At 34.7% G+C, this 14,625-nt stretch overlaps 2 protein-coding genes across 2 annotated transcripts in view; one reads left to right on the top strand and one right to left on the bottom strand.

Moving 5' to 3' along the window:
• LOC129751775 (protein Smaug-like) overlaps positions 1-9,032 on the bottom strand; it is a 46,837-nt gene extending 37,805 nt beyond the window's left edge. The window contains exons 1-2 of the mRNA XM_055747477.1: positions 8,545-9,032; positions 7,216-7,854 (exon numbers count right to left, since the gene is read on the bottom strand). The gene's annotated coding sequence lies outside the window, so the exon portion shown is untranslated. The remainder of the gene's footprint in view (positions 1-7,215; positions 7,855-8,544) is intronic.
• Positions 9,033-14,103: 5,071 nt separating this feature from the next.
• The window catches only part of LOC129751796 (uncharacterized), a 342,108-nt gene continuing 341,586 nt past the window's right edge, over positions 14,104-14,625 (top strand). The window contains exon 1 of the mRNA XM_055747524.1: positions 14,104-14,611. The gene's annotated coding sequence lies outside the window, so the exon portion shown is untranslated. The remainder of the gene's footprint in view (positions 14,612-14,625) is intronic.

The following is a 14,625-nucleotide window of genomic DNA, read 5'->3' as shown; positions in this document are numbered from 1 at the left end:
AGCCGTCGACGGTGCAACGGATAGGAAGGCACGAGTGAAGGTGATTTTGCTGATCGATCCTATTTGATCAATCCCATCCATTATGTCCACATATGTACGAACGCCAGGACTGCTCGAGAAGTATGGGAGAAATTGGAATCCGCATTCGAGGACCGTGGTTTGGACAGAAAGGTTGGTCTTCTTCAACGATTCGCAAAAACCGATCTGTCATCCTGCGATTCCATGGCCGACTACGTGAACACCATCATTTCGGCTGGTCATCAACTGAACAACATCGGTTTTAAAATTTCCGAGGAGTGGATTGGTTCCATGCTCCTGGCAGGGCCTCTGTCGGAGTACCGTCCCATGATATTGGCCCTGGAGAATTCCGGACTCCCCATCACTGGAGACGCAGTCAAGAAAAATTGATGAAAGAGCTCCAAATCCCGACGGGTGATGCGACGCTTTAATCAAAAAAGCGATAGCAGCAAGCAGACGAAATTGGTTCCCCCAAAGGTCCAAAGTGTCGAAAATGCTATAAGTACGGACATTTAGCGAAGGATTGTAGGAGCAGCAAATAGGGCAACGTTTTTTTTACTGCTTTCTCTACGCATCAAGCTGTGAAAAACGACCAATGGATTTTCGACTCTGGAGCGAGTGTCCATATGACGAAAACTTGCTGGATAACATCAAGGCCTCAAGCGGAACGGTGGTGGCAGCAGACGGAGAAAAAGGTCCAGTTGTTTTGACACGGTGACGATACTCGTGTTAGAGAACTTCAGTATCTACCGGAACTATCAGTCAATTTGCCTTCCGTCAACCAAATTTTCAAGAAAGGCCACCAAATGATTTTTGACAAATCAGGCTGCAAGGTATTGGAATCAAGCCGGTGAAGTACCGACTGAAAAACGTCAAGCGATATTTTCAAACTGGAGCAACGTACGGGAAGCGTGCTAGCTTGTTCGTCAGTTGGTTGTTTGGATGTCTGGCATCGAAGAATGGGCCACCTACACCTTGATGGAGTCACGAAACTTGGCAACGGTTTGGTCAACGGCGCACACAGGATTATTTTACCCCAAATCCTGGCCAAAATCTCGAAGTTAAAATTAAAAAAATCTAATTTTTTCAAGTTTTTCGGTTGTTAGATACTTGTTTCATATTAGTACTGTCGATTTTAAACCATCGGTATAGTGAGCTCGTAATGGCATAACTCGAAATATTGATGTTTTCCAAAATTTGGCGTAAACACGTACAAATACTGGCTGCGTAACACGCAGAATAATGTGACTATGAACAAAATTTCTTCTAAAAACCTTCAGTTTTTATATGACCAATGAATTGTGGCTGAAATTGCGATTATTTCTTGATAAACACATGTAGTAGAGAAGCTAAACCAAACTGCGCAATGTTTTCGAATAAACTTTTAATGTTTTTTTTTAACAAATTAGTGTTTTTTTTACAAATTAGTGTTTAAGTTTATGCTTCTAACTTGCTTAAACATGTCCAAAAGAAAAATCGTGCGCATACTTGCGCATTCGAGCTGTTTTCGATTTTGAAATTTTAAAATTTGAGCGTATTTTATCCCTTTTTTTTTAAATAGCGAGCATGTCATGCATTTACTTTGTGTGATACAAACGTTTTTTATGTAGTTTGATTGTTTGTTTGTTTAAAAAATGGTATTCTTCATCATTTCTGATACCATAATGAAAAACTGATATCGAAGAATAACCCCTATAAACCCCTTCCTTTTCCCTTATTAATATTAAGCCCGTTCAACAGCCAATTGAAATCGGTTTCAATCGATTTCGATTGGTAAATTGTTGTTCACTCAGCCAATGTTGTGATCGAAACTAATCCAATTGACGTTCAATGAAGCCAATCGGAATCGATCGAAACCAATCGAAATCGATCAAGCTCGAGAGCAGGATTCGTTTCTATCGGTTTCTATCGCACTAACACAAATGCAGTTGTTTACTGTCAAAAAACAGCTGATTCGGTTTGTTTTTTAATTTTCAAGTTTGAAAGTGATGTCATTCGGTGCGGTGTCCTCTGTCGTGTACTGAGTCGGTGGTGCTGTGCCATGCTAAGTCGGTGTCGGTGGTGCTGTGCTGGTCGGTGCTGCTGTGTCAGCCATGCTGTGTCGGTGGTGCTGTGCTTTTGCTGTGAAAGTCGTACTCTGCCAGGTGTTTTTTTTTTCAATTCTAGCGGAAACGCATCGGGAATCGAAAAATTAATTGAAAATAAAATTAAAGACCATTACGATTTTGCTTTTTTTTATTTAAGAAAATCAATCCCGATACCTCATACCTGTTAGCTGAAAAAGAAAATGACAATAAACACAGCGCGTTAGTATTAGGCTGATGTCATGCTGAAGCAACTAGCAACGCGACCTACAACGCAACGTTCACACGACTAACCAGCTCTCATTTGATCTCCATGGAAATCGCGCAGACCTGTCATACTGGTCGCTTTGTATAGCGCGACCAATCTGATGCCAATGTGTTTTGTAGCGCGACTAGTAGGAAATCCAATAGGAATATTGTTTTTTCTCGATTTGAAGCAGTGATTCCGGGTTTTAAGCACAATAGTACGAAGATCTGTCCGAACTTGTGATAATAAACTAAAAAATATCTTAATCGGCGAGAAAATTTTCATGAATTCTTAGTTCCGGCAAAAAACAAGGAATTTTGTCTGTTCAATTTTCGGCATTCTTGCAATCCGGGTGGTGATTTGATGAGTTTTTGATGGCTCCCGAAAGAAAGGAGACGATTCAAAGCATTATCAGATGTAGAGAAGTGATGATTTGTAGGGAATTTCAAAGTGACAGGTCGCGCCAGCATGACATACCAATGCAATGCAACGCAATCTTATTGGAACGTTGCGTTGCGTTGCGTTGCTAGTTGTTTCAGCATGACATCAGCCTTAGTGTCTGGCTGTTCATTCAGCAGCCTGATAGAAATCGATCGAAGTCGATTGGAAAAACAGCTGATCAACTGTCAATCCATTTCAATTGATTCCGATTGACTTCTGTTGAACACACCTATTATTTATCAACTGTTGAGTTGCCGCGACTATTACGGCCCCCTTCTCCACGAACCAATGAAACAAATACCCTCGGCACATTTAAACTATGTAAAAGTAAAAGGCATTTAATAAACTAGTTGTAAATAAAAAAAAATCCTTTCTGATAGTTGATCGGCTAGTTTTCTGCGAATTTGCTTGACAACAAACATTTTATAAAATTATGAAATCTGAAATTTTGGTTAAAAATGAGTTGTGTATACTTGAAAACAACGAAAAAAAGATTTTAAATTATTTTAAAGAGAAAAATAGGTTCTGGTCAACTTTTTCCATAGAATACTCCTATGTGCGGCTTCAAGATCACCAAGGAAACTGAAGGCAACTGTACGGTATGTCAGATGGGAAAACAGCGTCGCCATATTTTCAACAACCTAGGCTCAAGAGCGACGGACATCCTGGAGCTGGTCCATACTGATATCTGTGGGCCGATGAAGGTAAAGTCGTTTTCACAGGCACGCTACTACATGTATCGTGTTTGTAGATGACAAAACTCGCAAGATGAAGAGGTTCTGAGAGCATTCAAGATTTTCCACGCTCTGGCGGAACGACAATCCGGAAGAAAGCTCAAGATTCTTCGCATCGACAACGGCAAGGAGTACGTCAACGGACCAATGCAAGTGTACCTGAGAAAACACGGCATCCGGCACTAGAGGTCAAATGGTTACACACCTGAGTAAAACGGCATGGCTGAGCGAGCGATCGAACAAACACGCTCATTTTCTTATAACCATTTATGGTTCTTAAATAACCATTTTATGATGTTTACTTCAAAATCGCCAATATGGTTATTTTTCAATAATTTTTCTAGCAAGAATTTTAACCATTTTGGTAGTTTTCGAGTATGAATAATTTGATATCGCTATTTTGAAAGCGGTTCAAACAGCAGCCGGACGCCCAAGCAAATTTTTCTTCCGCGGAACAGCATCCAGTTTACTGAAAAATCGGTTCTGGAAATCGTACAAACTTCGGATTTGTCGAAGATGGAGAAAGGTAAGTGATTTATTCCAAGTATTTGTCGATCCCATCATGAACAAAGAAAAATTTCAGGGTGCCGATTGGATGATGCCGATTCGATTCCGTTTGATAAACCATCAACATTCAACAGGACGAGGACTCACTCACCGGTCCATCGTTACCAGCCACTGCTAATGGAATACAGGAATTGTTTTTCACACCGCCCGGAAGGAGCTGGAGCACCACCCGGAAGGAGGCCAAAATGTTTGAAAAACATCACCAGCGAGTCAAAGATTATTCGCCAGACCCGCCTCCTCCACCCTCACCCCATTAAAGACAGCAAACTAGGGATAATGGTATTGGCCATCCCGCAAGAGCTCGCTTTCTTATCAGGTTCCGGTAGCGCTCGTGGGGGAATTTTACTCCTGCTACCAGGTTATTCGGCTGCTGTTGGCGTTTGCTTAAAGCTAGGTGGCAGTCATAATATACAAAAAGGCTTTCAAATTAATATAATGGGGCATAGTTTATAAGTATTAAGTACAAAAACAATAAAATTAATGTTCTGATAACTCTAATTTTATCAATTCCTTCAACAATTGTAATCTAATCGCACAAAACACGGTTGAAAAATAACCATTTTTGAATTTCTACGGTAATCTTCCATGCGGTTAAAAAACAACCATATTTCTACTTCTCCCCGAAAAGTCATTTTATGGGTTCTCATGGAGAACTCATAAAATGACATTTCCCGGGAAAAGGTCAAAAATGGTTATTTTTGAATAATAAATGGTTTAATAGTTTCTAGCGTGAATGTCGATCGAGCAAAGTGCATGCTTTTCGAGGCTGGTATGGCAAAGCGTTTCTGGACGGAAGAAGTACAGACGGCGGTTTATCTGATTAACCGTTCCCCCACGCATGGGCACAAAGTAACCCCGGAAGAGCATGATCCAAGCATGATCTACACATCGACCAGATGTATGCAATCAAAAGTTTTTGGCTAAACGGGATACAATCATAGATTTGTACTTAAAAAATCTTGATCCGGTAAATGGCACTCCGGTAAATCGTGCATTCCTGTTAATGACAGTCCGGTAAATGATTCATTCCGATAAACGGTTCATTCCGGTTAATGAATTTCCGGTAAATAGCAGTCCGGTAAATAGCAGTCCGGTAAATAGCAGTCCGGTAAACAGTATACAACCGTTGATTCACCTGTGTAATATTTTCCTCGTATTCTCCTTAGGCCGATGACATAGTAAGAGCGATGCGATGCGAATTGGCGAACGCGGCCAATGCGAACTCCAGCGGTGGAACAAATTGACATCTACTTCGCCGCGTTGAGTATGACATGTTTAAGCGATTCACATACATTTTCATCAAATGTGGTTCGCCGCATTGAATCGCATTCGCCGTTTCGCATCGCATCGCGTTCACCATGTCATCGGCCTTAACCTTGCGTATTACCAAAGAAGGCTATCGTTACTTAATAAAAATACAATTACGTATAGTAAAATCCAAGCATTGGATTTCAAATTTTTCAACTTATAAACCGGGCAATAACCGACCAAGTCCGGCAAATGTCCAGGTATTTCTCATAAAAATTCGAGAGAAAAGGTAAGAAGCATTTATAAGGGAGGCAGATCAGCGGCGTTCAAAACTAAATTCACAAATCCAGAAAAATATTTGCAATATTCCGCTAAACAAATTGTGATTTTTCCCAAAAATCATTAATTATGTTAACTCAATTTAAGTATAATAAAGTCATTCCAATTTCTACCCTCAGATAGTAAACAACTCTCCTTACAACTGCCCAAAGTGATGCTTCAAAATACAGTAAGGAAACATGAAGATTTCAACTGATGGATCGCATCAACATATTTTGTAGTATGGTGGTGCGAATTACAGCCAATAAGGTACTTAAGAAAAAGTTGCAATACGTGAAAAGGACCAAATAAGTAACTGATAGATTCATAAAAACCAAATATGGAGATGTCACTTGGTAGCTGCTTACCGATATAGTGAAATAGGGACGATTGTATGGGATCATATATACTCCACTACTAGTCAATACTGCATTCAGCCTGTGAGCTATGAACATAATCTGTTTAAATAAACTTTTTGTTCACTGACTTCAACACTTCTATCCTATAATACGTGATTATGTTCCATAAGCATAGTTCAAAGTTCAAAGGTGAAACGAAAGTCAAACTTCATCATACAGAATTTGAATTCAGAAGCAGAATGTAGAACTAACTCAACATCCGAATTTAGAAATAATAGCTTAGTTTGGAATTAAGAATCCACATCAGGCGTTCAATTAAATGTTTAAGATCAATGTATCAACCTACAACGTAAGACGAGGAATTTCTTCAAATCCGAAATTTGGATCGGAATCTGCGGAATTCAACAACTAAAAATCCAAATTAAATTACATGTGGATTTGTGCTAATAAGCTAAGGGGAGGGTTAAAGTTACATACAAGTTTTGAATCAATGTCAGTATCATTCCAAGAGGAAAGACCTACATTTATTTAAGATATCATTTGTTTACATTATACCAGATAAAAGGTTGAGTGAGACGATCTAAAAGCTTCAAAACGTCTCCATACCTAGGATTCAGAACCCCCAAAATATACTTTTACAAATAATAAATGGTCCACGTCAGGGATGGATCCGAAATTCAAATTTGCAGAAAGATAAAAAATGCATCGTAGATCAACTGACAAGAGGAAAGTCCCGATCAAGATCGAAATGTTTAGGTTTATCTACCTATCTTGAACTACTTGATTGCACCTTTTTTTCTCGCTGCTCGGATTTCCGCTGCCATTCGATGAGATGCTGCTGCTTGCTCGCAAATTTCGGGCAACCCCTCTCGATCGGGGATCGGATCAGATTTTTTTCTGAACACTTTTATTTGTTACCTACTTCATTATTATTATCATCATGGTTGTTGGTTCCTCCTCGGTATTTCGTGTCGAGGGTTGCCCACTCGGCATTTTACGTGCATAATGCTGCTCCTCTCTGATGCGAGTTGTGAAAAGCGCTAATATAAGGTGAGTAGAGAAACCGAAAACTTTCTTCCGATGATCCCACACACATCAAAATCGAATGCGGGAGGATTGTGGGGGGCTTCTTCGCGGAGGGGTTGTTGGAAGTGAATGATTTTGGGGGTTAAGAGAGGATGAAAAAACGATTAATTTACCTTGCACTAAATCCTTTTTTTCGGCTCCTTCGGTTATCTCGGGCTGCTTCCGATCCGGTCGTTCCTTTCCCTCGGTTCTATTTTTATATGGTTCGTCTCTTCTCAAGATCGGATTGCGTTCCACCGGAGGAATGGAGGAAAATGGTTGCTTTCTTTTGTTTTAATTTTGGCTAACGGGGGAACAATGACCAGCAGCTCCGATTGAAATTCACACGCACAATACTTTCACGGACATTCGACAAGCACGGATTTGTAACGGATTAGGGCTTATTGGGAGGACAAGGCTTATTGCCTTGCAGGTGGCCACGGCTTTGACGGATACCTCCTCGAGGAAAAACGAAGACGGACTTACACAAAAAAACTATTATCACAATGCGAAAAATCCTTGGCAGCGCACTGCCGAAAATGAAAAAGGCGACTCTCGACGACGAGATGCGGCAGGGTTGGCCTTTCTTCTTCCGATCCTCCTAGTGGTTCCGTTCCGCGACGTCTGTTTCCTTCCTTTTTTATTTGCTTTCTCTCACTCGCTTCTTCTTCCGCGACGATTTCACACAACACAGCAAAAATCGCACATTTTCTATTTTCGCCCTCTTTTCGTCGCGATGAGCCTCCTTCGATTTGCTACTTTTTCCCCCCGATCTTCAGCCAACCAGCCAGCCAACAGCAAGATAGGTAGATCAAAAGGTATGACATTGCGCTTAACCTCAATCGACAGAGCCGTGTAAACACAGGGTCAAAAATAGTTACGAAATTTCGAGCAATATGTATGGGATTTGAAACATAATTTCAATTTATGGAAGATTGAGGGGTCTTATTGTCCAAATAAGTAATCAGTCACATTCTTTGAAATACGTTGTGTAGCAATTCGTAAAATTTATGTTCAAATGCTCTCATTATTTTGACTACGAGATAGTTTTTCTTTGGCAATATTGCAGTATTTCAGCAAAATATTCGAATTTCGGAGAGCATTTTTTCAGATGTAGTTGTAAACATATGGTGAAAAAATGACTTGTTATAACTTGTAATGATTGCTTCTTTATTTTAGATACTAAAAAAATTAATAAAGTTTCAGTTATAAGGAATTTAGCAAAAAGCAATTTTTTTTAACTGTATAAAAAATCCGCTTAAGAAATATATTTTCCATCCGCAGAGCGCTTAATGCATTGTAAATACTTTGGTAAACATTTCTATATTTTTTGCAGAATTTTAAAATTAGTAGTTTTATAATAAAACTAGTATTTAAAAAAATTTCCATACATTTCTGTGGAATTTCTATAACTATTTTTCGGTTGGCCTACTAATACATATGCAAGCAACGGAGTAGTATACCTAAGGAATCTAGCTATCCTGAGCCAACAGTGGGTATTTATTTTGGGGGGCAATTCGCGGACACTTTTTGACAGTTATCCAACGCGCACATACACACAAATTTCCGAAAAACACGACACGCATCCGTTCCCAACACACTTGCACAATCCGAATGTGTTGTAAAATACAGAGAAAAACGCAGCTAGCCTTTCTTTTTCGTTGCTCTGCTGCAGCGACGCACCACAGAGAAAGTAAAAAGATGGGGCTGCCTCGGCTTTCTATTGTTCAAACCGAGTGAGCCCGCCAATTTTCTGGCTCCGGAAACAATAGATCAACAAACAATAACCCCCCAACACCAACAAACGCACACGAATCACAAAATGGGGGTCCACAATTTTCGGGCAGCAGGAATGTCCCCAACCCGAAGTTTCTTTTCTCGCGACCGAACGAATTCCCGGATTGGTGCGTGTGTGATTTTCTCGACCCCGCGAACGAACTGCGACTGTGGATGAGTGACTGGGTGCCAGGGTTGCCAACATATATTTTCAATAATCAGGGAACTGGTGAAATAAAAATCAGGCAAAATCAGGCTACATAAGTAACGGAAATTCCTCTAAAAGTGATGACCTTTTTTTTTTTTTTTGGTCATCACTCTACATTTTTACTGTATTGTGGGCCTATATTGCATAATTCTACTGAATCAAAGCCGAACGATTCCTTTTCATTCCCTTTTTAAGATATGAATTAATGGGAATCTTTCGATTGGTTTCATTCAGCCAAATTTTTGCTTTTTAACTTCAGCAATGGTACCTAATTTAGTTCCTTACTACCCATTTTTCATCACATTCGCAAAAATCAGGCAAAATCTGGCATTTTTTGAAAAATCAGGGAAATTCAATGGCTTTTCAGGTTGTCAGGCAGAGCCTCGAAAAATCAGGCAATCCCTGAAAAATCAGGCATATTGGCATCTCTGCTGGGTGCTGATTTTGCACAACTGATATGGTGGCATCTCGCTTGCGCTAACGGGATGGTGCATATGGCTGTTCCGTTCTGGTGCATCAGAATGTCAGAGTCGACGCGAGATCCGAAATTTTTACAGCTGTCATTTGCCGCCTTTTGGTGGAACATGTGGAAAACTTTGCATTTGAGCGACATCTTGCGGACGGTAGCTTAAGCTTAGACAAGATCATTGCACTCCGAAAAATTCTCTTGTAGGTCTCATACATAACAAAAACTCAAAATATTAAAACAAAAACTTAAAAAATCACAAATTTTACAATCATTACAGAAATTACAAATTGAAATTACAAATCAAAAAATGTTTTATTTTTTTTAAATTACAGCAATAACAAAAATTGCAAAAAAAGCTAAATTTACATAAATGCCAATATAACAAAAATTTAAAAATAACAAACCTTACAAAATCACAAAAATATCAAAAACTTCCAAAAACTACAAACATGACAAAAATTATAAACATACAAAAAAGAAAAAGACAAATTAATAAAACAATAAAAAAAATTTAATGTGTGTATAACAAATAAAAAATAATGAAAATAAAAACAAAAAAAAAATTAAAAAATTACAAAAAAAATCTAAATTATTGTTTGTCATTTATATTTATCATTTTGGTCGTTTTTATAATACACTCAGAGAAATCTTGGTGTATGAACCAAAAAAAAATGGATTTTGATTCAAAACAATATTCTATTGAAACAAAGTCTTTTTATTTGATACAATGTATTATGAGTTTGATTCTAAAGAAGAAAAAAATTTAAACAAAGAATGTATTCTTTGAATTAAAAAAAATACTTTGAATACTTTGAAAATACAAAGAATTTGTATCGATTTCAAAGGTGAAAAATTCTTTGGAATAAAAGAAAACAGATTATAAACAAAGGATTTTATATTTGTCCCAGAATCAAAGTAATTTTCCTTTGTTTGACCAACTAAACAAAGGAAAATTCCTTTGTCATAAAAAGGTTTTTCGCTGCGTTTATATGTCACTTCTATAATTTTTATCATTTTTGTAACTTTTTAAACTTTGGTTATTTTAGTCATTTTTGTCCTCTATCATTTTTGAAATTTTTGGCACTTTTGTCAATTTTTATCATTTTAGTGATTTTTGTCACTTTTATCATTTTTGTAAGTTTAATGAATTTTACTATTTTTATCACTTTTTAAATTTATGACATTTTGTAATTTTTGTTTTTTTAAAATCATTTTTGTAAGTTTTTTTTGTAAAGCTTTGTCATTTTTATTACTCATTTATGTTATTTTTAACATTTTTATCAGTATTTCTTAAATTTTGGGATTTTTTATAAAAATTTTGTAATTTTCATCATTTTCAACAGTTTTCTATTTGAGTCATTTTTTTTAAATTTTTGTTATTATAAAAAAATTTGTAATTTTTGTAATTTTTTGAATTTTTTGTAATTTTTGTAATTTTTGTAATTTTTTTTAATTTTCGTAATTTTCGTAATTTTTGTATTTTTTGTAATTTTTGTAATTTTTGTAATTTTTGTAATTTTTGTAATTTTTGTAATTTTTGTAATTTTTGTAATTTTGTCATTTTTGTCATTTTTGCAATTTTGTATTTTTTTCTAATTTTAGCAATTTTTGTAATTTTTATAATTTTGCGATGTTTGTTATTTTTGTAATTTTTGTAATATGTGTAATTTTGTAATTTTTACAATATTTGTAATATCTGTTATTTTTGTCAAATAAAAAGTTGTGATAAATATTTTGTCCATTCTTTCCAATGCGATAGAAACGAACATAAATCCTATATAAGGAATTTTACCAAACCGTTTGCGAGCCAGGTTATGAATCCATTCGATCATACACAACTCTCTTTTTTATTTCCTCATCTGAAATTGCTTTAAAATAACTAAATGAATTATAAAATTTCAGTTTTGGGTCAACTCATAAACTTTGCACGTTGTTTAGTCAATTTGGAATTGGTGGCCCACGTTTCCCCACAGTTTTTGAAAATCCAAAAAAAAAATTTCTTTTCAAAAACATCCAAAACTCGGGAAATTTGTGTGTTTAAAAAATAAAAAAAAACCTAATGATATCTTGAAATTGTAGAAAACCTTTCCATTATTTTTTTTTCTTTTTATCCTTTATAACAAAGAAGTTATGAAACAAAGAAAAAAGTGACCCAAAACACCCCACTCTCCCCTAATTTTTTAATTTTTTTTTTATTTTTAGAGTTGTTGTAATCTTTGTTATTTTTGTAGTTGTTGTCATTTTTGTAATTTTTTGTAGTTTTTGTAATTCTTGTAAATTTTGAAATTTTTGTCATTTTTGTCATTTTTGTAATTTTTGTAATTTTTGTAATTTTTGTAATTTTTGTAATTTTTGTAATTTTTGTCATTTTTCTAATTTTTGTAATTTTTGTAATTTTTGTATTATTTTTTATTTTTGTAATTTTAGTAATGTTTGTAATTTTTGTAATTTTTGTGATTTTTTTTTATTTTTGTTATTTTGATTATTATATGTTGTTTTTGTTATTATTGAATTATTTGTAATTTTTGTGATTATTATAATTATTGTAATTTTTGTAATTTTTGTAATTTTTGTAATTTTTGTAATTTTTGTAATTTTTGTAATTTTTGTAATTTTTGTAATTTTTATAATTTTTGTAATTTTTGCAATTTTTGAATTTTTTGTAATTTTTGATGTTTTCGTATTTTTGTAAATTTTTGTTATTTTTGTAAATTTTGTAATTTTTGTAATTTCTGTAATTTTTGTCATTTTTGTAATTTTTGTAATTTTTGTAATTTTTGTAATTTTTGTAATTTTTGTAATTTTTGTAATTTTTGTAATTTTTGTAATTATTGTAATTATTGTAATTTTTGTAATTTTTTTAATTTTAGTAATTTTTTTTTAATTTTTGTTATTTTTGTGCACATTTTGTTATTTTGTTATTGTTGTAATTTTTATAATTTTTGTAGTGTTTGTAATTTTTGTTATTTTAATTTTTTTTTTTGTTATTTTTGTATTTTTTGTAATGTTAATGATTTTTGTAGTTTTTGTAATTTTTGTAATTTTTATAATTTATGTAATTTTTGTAGTTTTTGTAATTTTTGTAATTTTTATAATTTATGTAATTTTTGTAATTTTCGTAATTATTATCATTTTAATAATTTTTGTAATTTTTGTGATTTTTGTTATTTTTGTAAATTTTGTGAATTTTGTAATTTTTGTATTTTAATTAAATTTTTATCACTCTTGCCATTTCTGTCTTTTCTGTCACTGTTGTTTCTTTTCTCACTTTTCTACTTTGATAATTTCTATCACTTTTGCCGAATTCGTAATTTTTATAGTATTTGAGATAGATTTTTTTACCATTTTTATCAAGCATAACTGTCATTTTTGTGCATTTTGTCATTTTTGATTTTTTTTTTTACATTTCTGTCATTTTTGTCAAATTTGTCGTTTTTATTATTTTTGTTAATTCTGTCATTTTGTTAATTTTGTTATATTTGTAATTTTTGTCATTTGTGTGATTTATTCGATTTCTGTCTTCTTTCATTTTTGTCACATTTTGTTATTTTTTGATTTTTTCGTTTTTTAATTTTTGTTATGTTTTTCTTGTCATTCTTTATAATTGTCGTTGTCGTTTTTGTCATTTAGGCCACATGTGATGTTTGCCATTTTTTCATTCTTGTTCTGGTTGTCATTTTTTTTAAATTCTGGTTGCATTCTATTTGATATTTATTTTTTTCATTTTTGTTGATTTTGTTTTTATTGAAATTTTTGCAATTTCGGTCATTACTGTAATTTTCGAAACTTTTTTTTTGTTTTTGCAACTTTTTAAATTCTTTTTTTTCCTCATAATCATAATATAAATGTTTGTCATTTTTGTTTTTTAAATAATTTTTTAAAATGTTTGAAGTTCTGTTATTTTTGAAATTTTGAAATTTTTGTTAATCTGATGATGTAATCCTTATTTTTTAAATGTAAATTTTGGTCATTGTTGTATGTTTGATCATATGGTCGGATTGTTTTTTTTCTATTTTATTAAATTGGGATTTTTTTTTAATTTTTTGGAAATTTATTTGTGTAATTTTTATTTTTTCGATTATTCTTAAAAAGAATTGAAATTTTGGATAAGTTGTTTCTTCAGACTAATATACAAAATGTACATGGTCAGTTTTTAAAATACGACCTGAACATTTTCGCGATCACACAATGTTACTGACTGGACTCGAGTCAACTTGATCAGGTTGATTTTTTAAAGTTAAATATTGCACGAGCCCCTGTTTTGACAAAATGTTTTCTATCTTATTGTTTTTTTCAGTGCAACCGCTAACGAGAACTCATGTTCCACACTTTTCCAATAAGAATTCATTAAAAGTGTCAAAATGCGGAAAAACCAAAACAAAAGCACCAGAAGCCACCCCACCGCCCACTTTACGCCTCATCCCACCCCACAAAACCCAGCACACCCGTTCGATTGTATTTTAACCGTTCTCTTCGATCCCCCAATGGTTGTTTTTGGGGCTAAACGGGTGTATGCTTCAACCAAAGTGGTCGGGTGGGGTAAGAGTCCTGGAAGTGGGGGCACCAAAGAAAAACAAGAAACGTCAGACTCGCGGGCCATGGCAGGAAGACTAAACACCATCTGAGCAACTTTTTTTGCTGCAATCGAGTGGTCATCGACGTCGTCGTCTTCGTCGTCGTTCGTTTGTGTCAAAAAGTTTAGTGGAACAAATTTTTTTCTTGCGAATCAGAAATTTTCGGAATTAAAATATCGGGAACCGGATATCGGAGTCGCGGCAAACGGGATTATCGGAAAAAGCTTTTCGCGGTTTGAGTGCGTTAAATCCTGGTGCCACAGGACGCGGTCGTTGTTCGGGTTTTCTGTTTTTGCTGACCGAAATTTTGAAGGTTCTGTTTTCGTTTGGTAAATCCGATAAAGTGTCGAGACATTGCAAATTGCAGTCGCTCTAATCTCTAGCCATCGGTTCAGCAGTTTTCGGAACCATTGGAGCTGTCTTGTGGATTCTAGTTTTCGTTTCGTTTCATTTCTGCGAAAGACCTACCGAAAAGCAATAAAATCAGGGGGGCAAATCAAGAGGTATACTTTGAGAA

This window comes from Uranotaenia lowii, chromosome 3 (genome assembly GCF_029784155.1).
Source record: "Uranotaenia lowii strain MFRU-FL chromosome 3, ASM2978415v1, whole genome shotgun sequence".
Classification (NCBI taxonomy): Eukaryota; Metazoa; Arthropoda; class Insecta; order Diptera; family Culicidae; genus Uranotaenia; species Uranotaenia lowii.
The sequence above is the reverse complement of the archived record's forward strand: the minus strand, read 5'-3'. Positions and strand labels throughout refer to the sequence as shown.